This window comes from Phaethon aethereus (genome assembly GCF_964289735.1).
Source record: "Phaethon aethereus genome assembly, chromosome: 3".
NCBI lineage: Eukaryota > Metazoa > Chordata > Aves > Phaethontiformes > Phaethontidae > Phaethon > Phaethon aethereus.
The window spans coordinates 118,356,412-118,377,178 of NC_138576.1; the positions used below are offsets into that span (position 1 = coordinate 118,356,412).

The 20,767-nt window shown below is 39.2% G+C and overlaps 1 protein-coding gene across 1 annotated transcript in view; it reads left to right on the forward strand.

Moving 5' to 3' along the window:
- EHBP1 (EH domain binding protein 1) overlaps nucleotides 1-20,767 on the forward strand; it is a gene marked incomplete at its 5' end in the record, with an annotated part of 230,829 nt that overhangs the window by 55,345 nt on the left and 154,717 nt on the right. The window lies entirely within an intron of this gene.

Below are 20,767 nucleotides of genomic sequence, written 5' to 3' on the forward strand. Positions count from 1 at the left end.
GCACTGCATAGAGCAAGTGCTTCGTAAAGTACTTTTTTCCTTTCCCTTCTCTGCGTCGGCCTACAGCTTCTGTTGTGGGGCTGCCTGGGCTCAAAAATCAGGGCAGCTGCTTTACCTGGAGTTTCCCTGAAGAGGAAAGTTCTTTTAAAATATGTTTAAAGGGACTGTGGCATCAAGATAGTGTGTTTGTGTCTCATTAATATTGTTTCATTCTGGACTGTTTCTCAGGAACACGATTTAATTTTTATTTATGTTGCTTTTAAACAACAACAAAAAATTTGCTTGTCTGCTGAGTCATAGTAGTGCCACACAGCACTGAAGTATGGGAAAGCAATGGAATTTACATGTTATCCTTTTTTGCCTAGAAAAGCTGCTTTTTCTTTCTTGTTGATACCAGAGGTGATTTGGATGTCCAAAGCTAAGTTTTTTTCTGATCGCTGGTTGACTGAACCTTCAGAAGGGCTGAAAGCCAAGTGCTTAATTTATACTTTTGTTTTTAAATGTCAAGTTCCTATTTTCGTTTATGAGACTTACGGACACAAAACATAGTTTAGTTACTGTTTCCTGGAGTTTCCTTTTCTTTCTCACTTAGTTTATTTTAATCAGGGAAGTCTCCATCACCAGTTGTCACTGTACAAGTTACTCGGGATAAAACAATGTCAGTGCATTTCTCAGCCAACCCCTCTGGGTATAGTTGAGTTTCCTGTGACATTGCAGCAGATTTTTTTCAGAAGTTTATAGTGGGTGTGTAGACTACATGTCCTGCTTTATAACACATTGCTTTTTTTCACATGTCATGGTATGACATATAGAGGTGGCAGTAGTACAGCTGCTGCATGCTGTTCTTGCTCTGTGCCTCAAAACTTCCCTGAGCTGCAGTAATGCTTGTGGGTGGGAGGTTGTTTCGGTTGCATGTGCCTCAAAGCATGCAGCCTCTGCCAAAACAGGTGGAAGTGGTTCCAGTATGTATCAGTGATGGAGCGATCTTTTGTTATGTGCAAACTTAGTCTTTGCAACCTTAATTATGCCACTAGTTCATCCCAGGAGAACTGCCAAATAGTGATTGGTAGGTAGATATTTATCCTTCGATTACAGAATATATAAATATTATCCGCAGTATAATATATTTGATAAATTTTAAATATATTTGAGCTACAAAATTTAGCTAAAAATCTTTAGCTATAGAGCTAAAGCAACTATAAAACTGTTTGGTTTCAATTTTTGAAACACCTCAGAAAGCTGTAGATACTGTCAAAAAAACCTGATCTGCAAATATACTTGAAAGGATGGAGAAACTCATTTCCAAGAGTAACAGCTCCACTTAGTGGTGGATGAAAACATGTTTATCTGTTCGAGCAAGGTACAAATAATCCAATGGCTGGCTGACACTTCAGAGCACAAAACACCTGCTTGTTCAAAATCTGGGAGACGGGGAGACAGGAGGTTGATCTCCTCCCTCCCAAAATTGTTGACATTTACCTCTTTCAGGTTTAACATATGGTTTTCCTAGTTTCAAAGGAACATGTTTTTCATTGAACCTGACAAGGGTAGGTCACAAGTGCAGGGACATTTACAGTCCTTTGCAGGATTTTCCTTTTTGTCCAAGTATGTTCTCTGCTCTCAGACACTGCAGGGTTTCCCTTCCTCCTTGGTTAGCAGCACTCGGAGCGCGAAATACTGAAGCATGAAAAGTTCACGGACATTCTTTTGTTATGAAACAATCTGAATTCTGCTAAAAACATTTCTTTTGAGCTTTTTTTTTTTAAATGTTATTGTTGAAAATCAAAATAATTTTGTAATGCTTCAGTCTGGCTGAGGAAGGACTAGCTAACACAGATATTCAGCTGAAGTTTGGAGGCCTCTGTTGGCAGACGTTACCAAATTCAAAACAAGATTATTCTGGGCTTTCAGGTGAAATTTTAAGTAGCAGTGAGGTGTGGTGATTTGTGCAAGATGACCATGCTATAAATGAAAATGAAGCAAAATATTTGTTCCTTGGGGTCATTTTTGTTGTTGTTTTTGGTTTGGGGGGGGGTGTTGATTTGGGGGTTTTGTCTGTGTTTTGGTTTGGTTTGTTGGGGGTTTTTTTAATCCTGCAAATTTATGTACTTTGTGATACATCAAATTGTAGGATTTATTTTTTTACTGTGTTTTTAATGTTTTAGCCACTGTGTATTTGTATGCTAGTAAGTGGACCTTCATCATCTACTGTACATCTAATCCATAAATAATTTGATCATATCTTGGCTTCTTAATATTTAAACGTTGATATTAATTTTCCCTCAGCCTCTTCTATGTCTGTATCTCCTGTGTTCTTTGTAAATTTACTGCTAACTTTCTTATCTCTAATTTCATCTTTGTTTAACCAGAGTCTATATTTGGTTATCTGTTTTTTCTTCATGAGGCAGTTCTTTGAATTCTCTTGGTTTTGTTGCCTTTCTGAATAATCATATTGGATCCTCAGATTGGCTGTTGCAAGCTTGAGAGCAAGAAATTCATAGGGAAGAATGAGACTTACCCATCTGTGGAGAGGTAATAGGCTTTCAAACCTGTATGGTTTGGCGTTAGTTTAACTTGCCTTTTCAGTTTAGAGAACAAGGACTAGTCACCTTCTATTTAAAAATATTTTTTCAGCATTAACTTCTAACTTCTCTAATTTTCTAATTAATTTTTTAATTGCTTTCTTGGGGTTTCTGGTCTACCAGTGCTCAACAAAGCTTTCATGTGGTGATAGGCTGTGTAGACACCAGCGAAAACTCTCACAAACAGCATTAATGCCTCCATCAGACTTTCTGGGGGATTTCCACGGTCTCCTGTTGAAGTAAAAGAACAGTGCATGTTTCTAAATAATACTTGGTCTTTTAGCGGTAAAATAGTTGTCAGGTGAAATGGCCTGTGCTGGGCAAATTGTTAAGCATCCCCAGGAGGAGGGCAGCTGATGAGTTTTACTCAACTTGAAATGAAGACTGCATCTCTGAGAAGAGCTCAGCTGACCTGAAATTTGGGCTATGTTTTTTGATCTCTGCAGACTGTCTAGCTAATGCAAGAAGAAAGAGACAGGAGGGAAGACTAGAGGTTTCAGTTGGCCCAAATATGTTGAAGCTTTCACTGGCTCTATGTACAAGAACTTAGCCTAAAATAAAGGTAGCTGAAGTGACAGGGAAAATGTCGTTTTGCTTCTGAGCATGCTCAAAGCATGGAAAAGCACATAGGAACACCCACTGAGGATGGACCATCACATTTGCCTGTTTGATGACATCTTTGTAGACAGCTACCTCCTACATTCTTAAATAAAACTGAAAAATTCATAGGATGTTTTCAGATTTGGTCTATGAAACAACTTTTCCAGCTTTTTGGAGAAAATGGGTTTTTTTGAGCCCAGATTTGTGTCTCTAATAGCTGATATATGATGTACTAATATATTCCAAAGTTCATGCTACACTTCTCCATCTTCTCTCCTGTGCCTTGTGTTTCACCTTTATATATAGGTTATTCGCCGAGCCCAGGGTTGTGGTGTGTGAGCCCTTTTCAGTAGCATCAGTGTAATCAGGGCATTGGCAATCATTGCTGTATCCCTGATACTAACCACACTGTTTTTATATGGCAGGCCTATTTAAACATGGTCTTTGTTAACTACAGAAGAGGACATCCCAGACCTGCTAATTTGGCAGAAGAATGGAGAAAAATGCCCCACCTGTTTTTGAAGCTTTGCTCGTAGATTCATGTAGGCTGGGGCTGGAGGCAGCCTCGCCTGGCCTGTTGCCTCAAGGCAGCATCATTCCACTTGCCTAAACTATTTTAAAAACCTTCTTAAGATGGGGTCACAGCAGTGTCTGCAGGCAGCCTGTGCCAATGCTCCATTGCCCTTGCTGTTGGGAATTGTTCTGGCCTAGATCTCTTGTTGGTACAGTTTAAGTCTGCTATTTCTTGTCTTACCAATTACAGCTATGGAGAACAGATTCTGTTTTCTGTGTGGCTGGAGGCTCCTTCCTTTCTTCTCGCCTCTGACTAAACAACCACAATAATGTGATAGTGGTTACACATGGGATTTCATTTCCCTTGATTGCATTAGCAGATCATTAGCATTCTCTTTCTAAGGGCTCATTTATGTGAGTGTTTCAGCATCTTACTCTGCTCGTGCTGCCCATTGCTTTCAGGAACTATCAGTGCCCAGCTCTGCCTTCCCACCATCACCTGCCTCGTGAAGCATTGCCCTGAATTTCCAGGCTATTCTTGTTTTGAGATCTTGTCAACTGAACTCGCTTCTGCATCTATCCTTTCTAGAGAGTCTTCCAAAATGTTTTGATGTCCCTTTTTAGACCACTGTTTTCTAATAGTGCCTTTTTGAATATTAAGGTAATGAATGGTGAAGAAAACCATGCAACCTTTCAAGTTTGACAGTGATTTATAAGATGTCAGATGTACATCCTTCTGAGAGACACATCCATGCTTCCAGTTTTGGGGTTTTTTTATGCCTTAACCAATAAGGGTATTCTAAGTGGTTTCTCCAGGAAAATATGTCCAATGAAGCTGCTGAACTGAGAAAAAAGGGTTTAGAGTTTGCTGTTCATGCTAGCCTACAGCAAACAGTTATAAAGAATAACAAATTTAAGCTGAAAAATGAGATCTGTCTTTTCCTTTTGTCTATGGCTCTTGCATAACCTCAGGAACAGTAACCCAAGAAGAGTTCTGAACTGGCCTCCGCTCAAATGTGAGCAAAGCCTCAAAATAACATTAACATTAGAAAAGTTACAGAACATTTAACAGAATCTACTTTCATTTTATTGGTAGAAGTGCACTGTTTTATAGGGGTTCCCTGTCCTCCTGGAAATTCTGTATCATGGTTGCTTGTGGTGATTTCTCATTTTGAATGCCCTAAAGCATGTTATATCACTCACAGGCTTGGAGAGGTTATTTCTCTCTCCTAAAATGCCCATCTGTTACTTTTAGGCATGAAAACACAAATAAAGGTGATTAATAATGTGAAAGTAGTGGGAAAGAGAGGGCAGGTGGATGGCTTGTAGAAATGAATTTGTTTCTAGTCTTAAAGGTGACCAGTTTTAAATGTGATACAATAAAATGAGGTATTAGCACGAAGTTAAGTTTTTTCATCAGATACAGCTCTGAATATGTTGTTTTCTAGATGAAGCTTTTCAAGAAATAGCTCATTTGAATTTGAACAATAATTAGCCCAGAGTTTTTGTAAAATCAGACTTTTATACTGTGTGTTTAAATCTCTCTTACTACGGCACTGCTGCGACACTAACTTTACAAGAACAAGTTTTGCTTTACATCAGAATAAAATCCCAAGTCTAGATGTCAAATCTTCCTGCCTGTTTCTGGAAATAAATGTTGGAAGACAGATGCCAGCATAGTGTAGTGAATTGAAATTCTGAGTACTGTCAATGCCGTTTGCAGAAAGAACCTAGGGAAAAAGACTGGCATACGGAATAAGATGATTCCTTATTTGCTGATCAGTTGCTATACCAGAATTTATTACAAAATTTTGGCTAGCTCTTCTGGTGCATCTTCGTAGCATGTGGGAGCTTAAGTTTAAATTGGCTATTTGCTTTATTTGAGAAAAAGTAATCAAAAAAGCTCTATCATTCGTTTTGTATTTTCTGCTTGCAATAAATTTTTGGCTTAAAATAAGAACCGACCAGGTTAGCCTTTTTCTGAATTAAATGTCTGCATTTAATACATTTAGAACAGGAAGCTCATAGTTCAGACATGCTTTCCTGGTCCTTTAATTCCCCTGTCATATTCTGCTGTGTGTGATTATGTGAACTGTGACTCGGTGTGTGTAAATTAGGCTGGGTATTCTGGTCTAGATACAGCTAGGAATTAAATGCTGCTTTGTCAGCCATCTCACTCTGCTTTAAATGTAATAGAGAATCAGAAAACTAGTTTTATTTTTGCTTACATTAAATATTTAGCACTTTGTTCTAGTTGAGAAATCTCCGAGATTAGGTTTTTGGAGCAAAACTTGCAGAAATCGTCGTCTTGATTGGCTGCTCTGGCTCTGAAGGCGATAGGGTAGGAAATCTTTCTGGGAGACCTGATCCGGTGTTTTCTCAGTAACACATCGCGGTTTCTTGTGTGCACGACTGGCATTTCTGTGCAGTTTTAACTATAAAAGTAGAACGTGCTCAGGGGCAGGGTCTCGGCTCCGGTAAGGAGTGGGAGAGAGGCCTGTGCACACAGCGAATCGTCCTGTGGGCGTGGGAGTGGGTGAGTCGCCTGTCTGTCCACGCCGACCTTACCGGCGGCCGCTTACTTAAACAGCCCCCTTACATTAGGCACCTTCTCTGAAAATTACAAAGGAGAGTGGAAGTAAGTAGCTTGCACAATTGAGTTCTGCTGGAGAAACTTTACACGAAATGCTGTAGGACAAGTAAATTACTACCTGTATTTAGGGCAAGCGTTACATGAGCGAGGCATGAAAGACGGGGGGGTTACGGGTGTGTTCCCCGCTGTATGGTACAGCACACGGAGAGGAGGCACCAGCCCCGCTGAGGTGGGCTTCGTCAGGGCAAGCGCTGCGTAAGCTTTTCTAATAGCTCTGTCAGTGCGTTTATGTTCTGACCTGCAGAACCCCCTATCCCTAGGCAAAGCCTGCTGGTTGCTTCAAATGGTGTTCGCTCGTGCAGTACTGCTCTCTGCAATGGACATTTTACTTCCGACCAAAACATGACTGTGCCTCCATCACCTGAAATTAGGGCCACCACTAATCCTTTTTAGCATTAATATGTAACAATATATTAAACCAAAGATGACAAAAATCTTATCTAAATAAGAATTGAAGATGAGTTGTTGAAAGAACTTTCAATATCTAATTAACTTTTTACACTTTTAATACCTTATCTTGAATCAGTAAAATAGAGTATGAAATGTGAGTCCATCCAACTCTTCTCTATTGTGTTTTTTCAAATATAGTTATGAAAATTTTCTTTTGTTACTTGATGTTTACTGTCCAAATAAAAGGCGTTGCCCAAACTGTCCTTTAAATAAAGTTGTTTCTGATGCTGTGTTAATAACTGCACTAAGTGGATCTGTATCAAATGTAATTGCCTACAGATGATATGGCAGTTTTGAAAACTATATTACAGCATTTCAGTTTAAAATCTTCTAGAAAAGGAGATACCTTATTTTCTGATATTTATGCTACAATTACACAAGAGAGTCTCACAAATGGAAGATGGAGACGGGAGGCCGCTGGGCATTGGGCAGAACAGCCTCCGTATTAGGCTCTCGTTTCATAAGCTCAGTAAGCGCAGTACACCGTAACATTTACAATGGAACGAGTTTGATGACATATAATTTATATGGTTATTATTGATTCACAGTAGTAAAGTACAACTGTTTTCTGAATTGCTAGAACCATTTTGTTTCGTTTTTTGTGGGGAGGTTATTTCCTGCTAGAAGAACGTGTCTCCTATAGATGAGTTCTGCACAAGACGGCTGATCAGAGTTGCTATCAGTGGTATTCTTTGCCAGCTGGAGGGAGGAAGCTGATAAACAAGGCAGACAGCTTTGGAAACAAAGCTCTAATACTACATTAGGCATGTTTAAAACCAGCAGTGTGTTTCAGCCACTCTTAGCATATGTTTATTCATAGAAAATCAGCAGTAAAATATACTTGCCTGCACACACAAGAGGCAGAGTCTGCATGAGGTCGTTTCTCTTTCAGACATCAAATACAGAAGAGTGTCTTGGTAATTGTTTTACAGTGGGGTTCTAATCATACTCTAGGCATAAGCCGAGCCGAGCAACTTGCCTTTTAATAGAAAAGTATTTGCTTTGAAGCTTGTTCACCTTGCTGCTTTTTTTTTTTTCCTAGTTTTATGTATCTGAGCGTGTTTTTACATTTGCATGCAGTCACGGATATGTGTTTGCTCTTGATGCAGTTCAGAATATCATTATGTAAAATGCCACTGTCTGGGGCAACATTATGATGGATAAATCTCATTTTTGACCCGGTAGCTGTATAGTGTTAAAATAGCATATGTTGCAGTCATGTAGTGCAAAATATTCAATGGTGGAAAATGGAAAAAATGGCAGCATATTTAATGAAAAGTATTTTTGACATAAGTCACCTTCAAAGGCAGATAATCTGGGAGTCCAATTGAATATGTTGGTTGATTTGAGATAATGCCTTGCAATTGCATGTGCTCAAGGTACAGAAATGTGTCAAAAAAGAATTAAAATATCCATTATTGTGTAAAATGTTGCTCTGCATTAGGTAACTGGATAGGATTGTACATGCAAGCAGTTGTAATTTAACCCAGAGCATATTATTTAAAAATTGTGGCCACCAGCAGAACAGTAGCCAGCTGACAGAAAAATAAGAGTTCTGACTTCCTGAAAAACCTTTGTTATTAGGAAAACCATCTGGCAGTGTAATAGCATTGAGTGTTATTGCCTTCAGCCTCTTATCTTTGGTTGTTAGCTGTCTTAATAGACTTTAATATAATGGAATTTAATTGACCTCCATAACTTAATTGATGCCATTGCATTCAGTTTTTTTCCCTCCCAGCATATTCTTCATTCTGAAGTGATACTGCACTGTCATATTGTGTTTTTTTTTCCATGTGAAGTTTCTCCTTTCTCATAGTTTTGCATGGGCCAAATCACTTTTTGAATCCTGACAGGCAACGTAAATGAACTTCTCATTTAGCTTAGGTGTGGTGCCAGCCTGAGACTAGACTGGAAAGATTGCATGCATAAAGTGGCATTGAATGAAGTGCCATAAAATGACATCTTGTTGTTCAGTATTTTCTGTGGTTCCACATACTAGCATAACTCTTAAGATTAAGCTGAATTTCTGCCAAATTCATGACCCATACAAAGTTGCAACCTTGAGCTCAGAGATTGCTATTCTGAGTATGTGGTCTATACTTAAGCAACGTTTCTTACGTATTTCAGTGGCCTGAAAAATAAAATGTAATAATATATCAAACATGATTAATTTAAAGCCTGAAGATGATACAGTTGTGTGTTACGTTGTGCTGTTAAATGGTAATATTCCCGCTTCTGATGTGTTTTCTGTAGACCAGAACTGAGAACAAACCAGACTGTGCTTACTGGAAGTGTAGCAGGTTGGCGGAATGGCAGGCTGAGCATGATGGGCGCCAGGCTCTATAAGTTAGTTTTAATATCCCGTGTTGCACAGCCTGAAACAGGGAACTGCCAGGTCTGACTCTGAGGACTTTGCCTGCTAAAAATAAATGCAATTCCTAGTTTTCAGAGATTTTCTTTAAAGACTCTCAGGTTTTGCACATAGTTTTAATGTTTTATACCATAAGAACATTTTGCTCAGTGAAGCATAAAATGTGGGGAAACTCTGTAAAGCTTTGCTCCCTAAAGCAAAACAACTCCATGAAACAGTCCCCAGTTGTGGGAAGGCACAGCACAAAAATCAAAAAACACGTACAATGTTTACCAAATCAGAAGTGATGTTGCAAATTAGGTTAAGAATTATCGCTCTCACTTTTGTCTGGAAAGTAGATCTCTGAGATGGAAAGCAATTATATTTGCATTTTTTCTGATGAAGAGTAAGAAGTTATTTGGAATGAGAGATTTGTTAATGCTTTGCTAAATAAATTCAGAAAAGAATACAAAAAGAACATAGAAATCAACTGTCCTCAAAATCTGGCTCTGACAAAACCTTGTACCTTTTCATCTCTCTTCCCCACCCCCAGGCTGTTGGGTTTTTTTTTTCCAACCCTACTATTCTGATATTCTGTCCTTTAATATATCTTTCCCTGAGAATGAGAAGCGCAAGACGCAAGACATGCCTAATGTTGATACATTAGGAACCGTTGTCTGCAATGGAAAGATGAGACCAAGGGAGACTGCATGGTTCGGTAATGTGGGCAGCAGGGAAACAAGAAGCATAGAGAATGAGCTGTAGCTGGGCCAAAGTGGACCTAAGAGTGAAGGAAACGCTCTCGTAGAAGTAGTAACTTACTCTCCGGTAAGTGCCAAAACCCTTAATGGTAGAGGCATTGGGTGCTTGCTTCCAGGAGCAGCCGTAAGAAGGAGCGTGATGAATTAGGGGGGATTGTGTCTATATATTTGTCAATGAAAGGACAAAATGGAATATTCGGAAAATAACCCTAAAAATTAGTATAAAGTTTAGGTGCTTGTTGTTCCATGAATAATCTGTATAAATCTTCCCCATAATTAGTTTTAATTCATATTATGTAACTTTAATTACCTATTATAACCAAAGAGGCTCATTTATTAGGAAGGATTTGAGTATTAAATAGACTGCAGAAGTAACTAGTATGGATGCTGTTGAGGAGGGGTATTATTTCGAAGGATATTCGAGATCTGTGGAACAATTTGGCTGTTTCACCTGGACTAGTGAAATAGTTCTGGCTTGAATGCAGCCTACTCCATCACCACCTCTGCATCCCTTCTCTGCACTCTTCCCTTCGGATGAAGCAGCCCTCTGCTGCTTCATGGAAACCACGCTCTTTCTTTTTTTTTTTAATTTCTGTAACTCTTACATATTGTGCAATACTTTGGGGAGTAGCTTAGCATCTTTTCAATTGGTTCTTGGTAATTTCTTAATTTATTTTAATTTTTCTACCTTTAGTTCAGTCTTTGGAAGCTTGTGTACAGGTTTCCTGTGAAGGGTCTGTATTGCAGAACTGGGAATCCGGCTGACCTACTAAAGTAAGCAAGTGTAAGGGCAACGTGGGGAAGTGTGAAGTTGGCTATGAGTGAGAACATGGGGAATGTCAAGGGCTGACTTCTTTCTGCATTACAAATTCTGATTGTCTTTGGTCCACCACACATGAGTGTTGCTTTGCAGTTGATGACAATTCATTACTGGTCTTCACTCATGTGTAACTGTATGCTTCCTCAGAATGGCTGTGGTAGGCATCCCCCAAATCATGAGTGGTTGCCTGAGCTGGTTGTGTAGACAGACCATGTGTGGGAACGTTGCTGCTAGTTTTTGCACAGACGGGAACAGTCTCAGAAGAATTTGGACCTCATTTGCCTTGAGCATTTCTTGAGCGTGGACATTTCTTTGTCGCTACCACAGGAAAAATATGGTTAAAGTTACGTCCTTAAAAAGTTGGTGGTTGTGCTGGTATGGTCATGGCTGTTCAGCTTTTTATACTTTGGGGCCAAACCCTTTCAGAAAAGAAGAGAATTGTGCTTCTCTTCATCAATTACATTCAAATCACATTTTCTTGATATTTTCTTTGCAAGTGCAAGGTGGAAGGTGTTATTTTAAATGACAGCTGAGTTTCTGGAAGTCATGGTGTGGATGGCCATGATCTGGTGAGAGACAAATGAGTAATCTTTAGTCTCATCTCATTCCCACCAAGCAAAACTATTCTGTGTCCCATGGCACGTGCAAAACTTTTTTCCTACAGTAGCAAAGTTGCCACAGTTTTTAGAAAGGCACTGTTCTTTTCCTTAAGAAATACCTGTCTCAGAGCACTGGAAAGTGGGGTTTGGTTGGTTAGTTTTTACCTGACAGGCAAAGGTAAGTTGGCATAATGGGCAATGGTTTAGAGCTGATAGTATATGGATTAGAACAAAATGGATAAATATGAAATGAGTTTTGGCTATAAAGTATTTCATCTGGAAAGGCCAATTGTTTGGGTCGGTTTGAATATTTCTGCTGAAGAACGATCTATCAAGTCATCTTTACTTCAGATTTCTGAGTCATGCTGAGGATACTGATTGCTGTTATTGCAGGGAAGACCTCTCACCTTGTCTTAAAGTTCAGTAGGAGTATAGATTTACAAATAATCTGTAACTCTGATTTGAGACTGGGTGTGGTGGCACAAGTAATGGTATTTATTCTCCCTGTCATCTTCGAAACCCCCCCCGTGCAGCACCCTTCTTGTCCCATTACTAGTTGGGAGGCTTTCCAGAGGTTATTAAGGCTGTTCTTAACTTGTCCTCTCATGCACAGTGATGAGTAGCTGAGCATGCAATGGTGAAAACAATCCTGGAGCCTGCTGACCAACGGTGAGAGTTGGGGTTGTCTCCTGCGTTGTGGTGCTGGCTATTAGGCTGAGCCTTAGAATTTAAAAGGAAGGAAATGAAATCGTGTGGGAGCAGTGTCTCCCAGCATCTGAATTTTCCTGAAAGCTTTAAATTATGGCAGAGTTTAATCCACCCTGTGTAAGCGTGTCCTGGTGAAGCCCCTTGCAGAACACTAACTTTGCATAATGCCGGTAGTGTGCTACAACCACTTGATGGCACCCTTTGATTTGGTACATACCTCATTAGCCCTAGCATAGTGCAGTGTGGCTGTAGTATTTGTAATGGAATAACACGTAAGAACTAAAGACTGCAAGGTATCTGGTTAATGTAGAGATGAAATGAATGAAACAGCAAGGCTAAGCTTTCCTGACCCTTCATGAGAGAATAGATGAAAAAAGGAAGAATAAGCTATTGTGCCGAAGGGAGATGATGAAATTCAAGATCCACACACATAATCTCTGGCTCAGCCTCTGAAATGTTAATCCCTGGATAGAATTATTTGAGCTGTAGATTGCAATTTATCATCAAAATGGCACTGTGTCAAACAATACTTCTTGTATGTGTGATGTTTAGAACTATCCAATTTTAATATAAAATGGTTCACAGAGCACTGCCTAACATTTAAGTAGCAACTCGTTAAGCTCAGGATATTTTTGCTTGTTTCTGTAGACCTGTGGTAATCGTGTAGAGTTATATTCCCTAGATCGCTCTTAGGGTCTTTTATTAGCCATATAGTATGCTTTAGGGAGTGATCTGTTTTGATCTGAGCAGTGACAGGTGATGGGACTGCTTGATAGTAATTGTAACGCAAAGTGGTCCAGTATGTTTATTTTGAGGTGCTCAGTTATTTTTTACAGTGAAGAAATCTGCCAAAAATCTGCTGATGGCTTAAAAATCACCAGGATTTGAGAGTAATGTTTTGCCAACTTGTGTGAACAATTATTTTGAGGTTACAAAAAATATTTTCTCATTATGTTTTACAAGCTGGAATGCTCTTCAGGTTTTTCTGTCCTTGCTTTTAAAGGATGCCAGTAGAGGGAGTAGAAAATTATCATCCCAGTAAGGATAAGATATTCTGCACTAAAGTTCGGCCATTTCTCCTTCAGAAATCCTAATATTTCATACCGTAGTCTGTTACTGAAAGTAAAAGATCCAGTACCTTGAGAAAATGGAATTGAGGGAAGATAAACACAGCCCAGATAGTTTCTGAAATGTAGGAAAATGTGAAACAGCATCATTATTAGAGAAGAATATTTAAATCTAAAGATATATTTAGAAATATGAATTGCACTTCCCCCCCCAGTACTTGCGGCTTGTTTGAAAATCGACATGTAATGTTGTTGTTAGGGCAAAACCCAACATGTTTTAGTGCATGATAATTAATTAATTTCTCTGCATTTATTTTTAAAAGTGGCCTCTATATAAATTTGCAATTAAATTGTGTAAAGCTTTTGCAAATATGAAATACTTCAAAATAGAGGGGTTTGTTGCATGTCTGACATTGTTTGCTTGGGAAAGGTGAGAGACTGAAGGAGGAGAAGGGAGGAAGTGGAGTGTGACCCCTGCCAGCCTGGCAAATTCGTAATCCCTCTGCAGAAGTTGTTTCAGAAGGTGCTGAGATTTGAAGCGGGAACTATTTGGTGATCTTCCTGTGTTTAAAAAGTCTCTTTCGGTGCGGTGGCAATTAAAATTGCCTCTAAAAATATGCTAGTATCAACAAGAGATTTTGAAAGTCTTTGGTGTGTTTGGTTAGCAGGTATATTCCCAGCATTTTGGAATCGTAGGCCTGACTGAGCAGTCATGATGGCTGTGAACTGAACTATGAAGGAGACATTTGTCTTGGAGTGGGACCTTTTGTGTTAATCCTTCCAACCTTTATATCGTAGCGATTCGTGATGGTATTTAGTCAACGAATAACTTGTATTGTGCACTTGTGATCCCTCTCCATCAGAAATGAGAGACTGTGTGGGATAAGTATCAGTGTCAGATAAGAATTATTATTTTATTTTATATTTCTCCTGCACTCTGGCCTTTTTTCCTTGGAGGCTGGCGCCTTAGTAGCACATGTAGTTTCTAGATTAATATGTATAAGTGGATACTCAGGAGATGAACGTGATTACATTGAGTGTGCAGCTGTTTATTTGTGCATGCAGTTGTCTTCTGTGCACCCTAGATAAATACGTTTTCAGAGTATATCTGTGCACAGATATTCATGTCTTAAAATTACATATTTCAGTAAGATCATTTTATGTCCACAAATGCATGTGACAGCATGTGTTTAATTTTAAAAAGCATAGGCTAAGAGCTTCACCACTGTCTGCCCAGTCCAAACACACTAGGCACAGAGTATATAAGCACCGTCACCGGAGTTTTGCTGCTTTAGAAACGGTATTTTTCTCCTGTGGCTGCCTTTTGCATGTCTCTGTGGTGTGAATTGCTACATCAGATTGCTCTTTCTGGTTTTTGCTGCTGCATCAGCCTTGGTATTTTAGCTGTTCGGACTTGCACTCGCTTCCTTGCTGATGTTTCTGTCTCCTTGTTAGTGCTGTATGTTACACTGAAAACAGGCATGCGTTCAGAAAATGGGTGTTGGACAAAATTGCACAAAGGCGTATTTTTTGCTGTAGCATCTGTTTGAGATGGTTGAAGTTTTTGCAACTTAAAACCAGTCATCCCTTGAGTCTATGGCTGTGGGGTTTTTTGTGGCTAAAAATGTGTTCAAAACTACTACATGTTTACTAGAATCAAGAAAGTTATGTTTCATTCTTTCACACTGCTATGAAAGATAAAACTTGTGTTTGAAAAATGAGGCGTTCAAGTTTGGTTTGGTAATAGCATTTATATCAAGTATTTTGACCTCTGAATTATGTATGAATTTGAGGATCAGATTTGATCAACTTAGTATCATTGAGCTATTTAAGTGTTTGTTTGTTTAAACTTCCATTACATATGAGATGCTTGACTAAGATTCTTGTGTCCCATTTTGCAGCACAGTCGTAATTAAACAAATATAAAATCTGTCTTTAAACCAGAAATTGTAGAGAAGCAAGTCAAAGCACATCTTGATAGTGGTGTTTTGTGTTCTGGCTGGAAGTGGTATGAAGAAGTCTGTTAAAGAACAGCTTTCAAATCTGTCCAGGATGAGTACATTGATTTCACTGTCAAGCTTTTACAAATTATTTTCTTCTAAGTAAAGTTTTCTAATGCGGTACATAAAAAGAATGAAAGGTTTTTTTAGCATCTTGTCTCAGATTTTTTTTTTTTTTAAGTAATTCTACTGTATTTAGAGCTGCAAATATACATGCTTGTATACAGTGCCTGTGAATTTTTTTACTGGTGAAGCTTATGGCTGTCAAGAAAACTTTGTTCTGAGCTTACTGTGATGTATTTGGCTTCTATATTTCTTTAAAAGGAATGTACTAAAAATAAATAGAGGTAATCAGTCTCTCTTAAAATTTTAACTTCGAGTTTATCTTTCGAAGGAAACTCAGGTTTAAGTGACTGACTGAATTTTGACTTGACAGCATCAAACCCGAGCAGATTTTTGTTGTGCACGTTGTGAGCTTCTGCATTCCCGAGCTAATTGAATGTGAAGTGTCATGCAGAACTGTAGTATTTGCTGGTGAACCTGGTCAGACAACAATAATTACTACATTGAAGCTTGTTTTCTGTGCAGTTGAAGCACAACAGTGTACCCTTGATTTTGTTTAGGATAGATCTGGATTAATGCTGGCTTACAATTATTACTCACAGGGCATTATCATTTCAGATCTGTGCATCTACTTTTAAGGTACGCCAATTGCTGTAATTAATTAAAGTGCTGCAGATGCTGCTGGTTAAGCCAATTTAAAGAACAGAGCGTGAATTTCCAGTTATGTGAGCTAGATAATGATAATGCCTTAACGTGGTAGTCGCTCTTGTGAGCCAATTACTGCTTTAGATAGCTGAAGCAGGTCCGTGGTTCACTCTCTCTGCCTTCGTCTGTTCTGAGAATATACGTCTCCTTTTTACGCCTTTTACTGCTGAGTGGTCTTAGTTTTCCTCCCTGGTTGTGGGGTGGTCCGACTGACAGCTTTTACTCTTAATAAGCTTAGAGGTAATAATCCAAGTCCTGTAGGTCACATGTACAATATGCCTTTTAGTTTCATTTTTTCCTGCTCTATTTTTGCCAAAACATCAAGCTCCCTGTAATATCACGCGAGTGCTGTTGCTAACTGCCTGGAACTGAAGCAGTACTTTCTGCTAATTGATTAATGCAAACATCTCGTAAGTGTTTTTATGTTACAGTAATTATGAGATTGTCTGCTTTTTTTCCCTCATTTCCTTTTACTGTGGCATATTTTAAAGTATGTATGGATCAAATATTAAGTTAATTAACATTGAGATTTTTTTCAGTTCCATAAGTTAGGTTAACTTCACAGCCAAGAAGTAGAGAAGAAAATATTTTTATTAAAGAGACTCTGTATTTATTAATTTATTCTTGCGTTTGTTTTAGATGGCAACATGATATGTTAATAAATAAACCATTGGGAATGTCTTTGCTTTTTGTACACATGTGAACTTGTTTCTGGGGAAGCTTTAGAAATGATGACAGTGCTTGTGCCTGTAACACTCTGGGAATGTTCCTGATGTAGCTGGAGTGTGGAGAATACCATATTTTAAAAGACCGAATAGAAACTGATTATTTGAAACTGTTATTTACTTTGTAACACTTATTTTTGTGTATTATAGTTTGTGCAAGTCTAATAGTAATATATGTAGATCATATAAATAAGTGGGAAGCTGTATAATATGTGACATATTTGCTGTTTGGCTTGCCAGTGCCCAATTTCAAGTTTCAGGCTTAGTTTAGGGAGACTGTGCCATGAAATATTTCTGTATGTTTGGAGTCAGTTATATGACTGTGTGGGGGATATTTCAGTAGGGCTAATAACGTACTAATAACCTCGGGAGCGGCAGCCCCTTAGGACCGTGGAGTGGCTGAACCTTAAGAAAATGAGTGCAGCCGAGTTCATATGCAAAATGGGGAGAGAGTGGAATTTTCCTAGAATCGAAGCAGAGAGAACAGGTTTTCATCCTGGATCTGTAAACATAAAGACTTAAAGGTTTGGGAGGGCTCAGAGAGCCTGGTGTAGATGGGTGGAGAATGGGCCCTGGAGAGAAACAGGGGAACATTGTTTTGTAGTAGTTGAAGCTTGGGCCCAGACACAGAAGGAGGAGGAAATTGGCTGCAGAGGAGAAAGAGTCCATAATTTCTGAGAGGGAGTGGAAGAGAACAGACTGCACTCCTTAGATGTCTCTGGCCTCATTCCAGAGAGTGGAAATAAAGACAAGAAAGTGCATGTGAGCATTTATTGCTTTGTCCTTTTGTGTGTTCTTATGTGACCTGAAGCAAAGAAAAAAAAAAAAATCTTTTTGGGGATCCTTTAAAAAAAAAAAAAAAAAAAAATCCGTGTTTCACTTCAACATCCCTTATCTGCAAGGACAGGGAGCTGAATACACAGAGGCTGGAATGGGAAGAGTAAATTTCCATAGAATACTGGGGAGCCTGAAAATGCAACCGCATGAAATGAAGCATTCTCAGTTTGCTGCTGTCAAAAAGGGGTGGCTTCTTGCTCCTTGCTCTCTGCTTCCTGCTCCATGCTGCTGCCTCTTCAGTGCACCAACACTGGTGCGCACCCAGCCTTTGAGAGCTCATTCATCTCCCTGACCCAGCAGACATTTGTGGGGTGGTTTTCGGGGTGATGTTTTTGGTTTTGGGGGGGGGTGGGGAGTGTTTTTTTGTTTTTTTTTCCTGGGTGAGTTTTTCTGCTGGATTGGTAAAAGGATCCAGGTTGTGAAAGAAGAGCCAGTGAAGTGCCAGGCCTGGTGCAAGGCAGGAGCATGTGGCTGGAAAAGCAGGATGCAGATAGGAGATGAGTTAGGAGTCAGACACTATCTGATCGGCCACAGCATCAGGTAGGAGTTACCTTGCACCTCTGCCATGAATGAGGGAGATGAGGAGGAATGGGTGTTTCTGGGAGCCCTTGTCTTCTCGTGCCCTGCAGGAGCTCACACCTCGCACCGCAGCATGGCTGCTCCGGATGGGCCTGGTTGCCTTGCCTGGCCCTTTCTTGTCCTCCTACCTGCAAGTGTATCAGCGGTTGGAGGGACCTTCCTCTAGACAGGTCTTGGGCACTTCAAACGGCTGCCGGCTAACAATTGTGTCCTTTCACTGGGAGCAGAGGCTTGCTGCTCTGAGACCATGTGATAGTCTGCTTGAGTCAAAACAAGCTTTCCATCTGCTTGAGTCAAAACAAGCTTTCCATCTTCTCCTCTCCTGCTGTCCTCTAGTGCTGTGATATTTCAGGGGCACCTCAAGAAATCCTGTTCTTCTGTGCTCCTGTGTGGACCACTAGCCATCCTTTCTAAACCCAGTTTGCATCGAGTTGGTTTGGGCTGTTTGCTGCCTCACTTTATGTAGGACTCTCCCTCATCATAAGATGAAAACTCTAAGTTCATGCTTTGTTTTTGGTGATGTTTAAGACAGCCACTTGATAGACTTATTTTGGTGACACAGAGATCTTAGCGGAGGTTTTATTAAGGTGCGATACCATCGTTCTTTGTTGGAAGTTTATAAAAGAATGAGACCACATTGCCTGGATGAGATTTGTGGCTTAGAAGTCATTGTGGCCAGACCTCCACCTAACCTGAGTAAGAGCTGCACTTACTGCTATATAGTTACACTAAAAATAAATCCCCTCTTGCAAAAGTATGCATAATACTCTGTGTGTGTGTGCATGTGTTTTCATGTGCTATAAACCCTGAGATAGAATCTCCTGTGTTATAAGGGCTAATAATTTGTTCCCAGATTTAACAAGGTGCTTAATCGCAGGGCTTTCTTTAACTTGATTTAATTACAAGTAGATCATATGCTTGAAGTCAGGCATGTGCTTAAATACCTTCCTGAACTGAAGTGCATCCTTTTTGGTGTTGCTGTATCACTGTGTTTAATGGACATGGAGGATTTAGGGGCCTTATAGACAAGCTTTTGTGCACATGTTATCCTGTGATAGCTGGAGTCAGTAACACCAGATCAGGGCCAAACTATTAGTTACAACTGGCTGTAAGTTTCCATAAGACTTTGCCAATACATCTTAATTTTCATTATATTTCTTGTGTAATAGGAGAAGAATCCTGTAACTATGACTTGCCTGTCCTATTTAGTTTTTCAGTCGTCTTTTGGATAAATTTTGTAATGCAAGTTGTGTGCCTTGAAGGGGAATGTTTAAAGAAATTGAATTGTGGGGCAGAACTTGAAAATTCCTTTTTGTTATATTAAATATGTAATAATTATTGCTGTTTAAGACTGCATCAGATTGCTTTGGGACATAAAGCTCTTACTGCCCAGTACTTGGTGAGACGGGAGGGAAAAAAAAGGTGTATCAAGTTTTTTGCAATTAAAAATCTGGAAAAACTTGTTTAAGAAAATATTAGCCCAAGAACATGCATCTTTTGTCAGTATAATATGCAGCCCTGAACACAACTCTTTTTATCAACAGTACAGTGTTTCATATTTAATCAACATAAAATGAAGTGCTTCCCTCACATGAATGTAACACAGATCAAGTCTCAGCCAAAGCAAATAAAAGAATGAATGCTTTGTTAATCATCCATAACTAATTTGTGCATACACAGAAAAAATGAAATCTGTTTTTGACAAGAGCTTTTTCATAGAAGCAGCAAGGGAGAATTGAACATGTAATGTGCATAAGTAATAGTGAATAGCAATGGGGAGATCTGAGATGTTTGCCTGGGACGACTTTTATTACTTGATAGTAACAGCATTTAACAGAAAACGAAGATAAGAGGAGGAAGGGTATTTTAAGTTGTTTGCCAAAATATAATAAGACAAACCTGTGCTGAAGCAGACATGGATGAATTCTTGTGTGCCTTGCCATATAGCCATAAGTATTGCAGGGAAGTGCCACATATCTCTGACAAACTCAGCTCATAGATAATACACAGTGAAGAAAATGTTAAATGCATTGCTTCTTTGCACAGGCAATGTGATTGTGTTGCTCTAGTGACAGCGTGGTTATGGTTGACGGGGCAGCTTCATTACAAGCCCCTGTTTTCAGGCTATTGCAGCTTTAAAAAAAAAAAAATCACCCATTGGACTGAAATTTTTTATGCTTGTCAGCCTTGAGGTGAATTTTACTTTGTACTTAAAGTTAGAAGAAATCCATTTAGCTGTTTCCCTGATTGAAACAAATTTGGAGGGATGGATGGGCTTTTAAAAAGTTGAGGTTTAAGTTTATTGCAGAGCTGCATTTTGGAATGCTTTGTTTGTTCTTGCTGTTAAAATGTAAACTATGTTGTTTATAAAAATATACATATAAAATAAGTAACTGCACCTGCACCATGCTCTATTCTTACTTCTGTGTGTGTGTAGGGTGTGACAGCTGAGAAGTCTTACATGCGTGAGCATGCCCCTATTCTAGCTTCACACAGATCCTAATTTTCAGCTACTTCCCTTTTACCCTAGTTATATACCTACACTTTGCCCCCTGCTTCTTCCCACATACGTCAGATCCAAATCACACGTCAGCGATACAGCATTGGCTAGATCCATAGATTCAATTTTTTTTTTTCTTCCTTTGCTCTGTAGGGGGGAGTGCTGCACACAGGAACCATCACTTGCAAACTACACAGCTCTTAAATAACAGCCTGGAGTAGATTTGCATATTGAAATTGTCTCACCGAGTTTTTG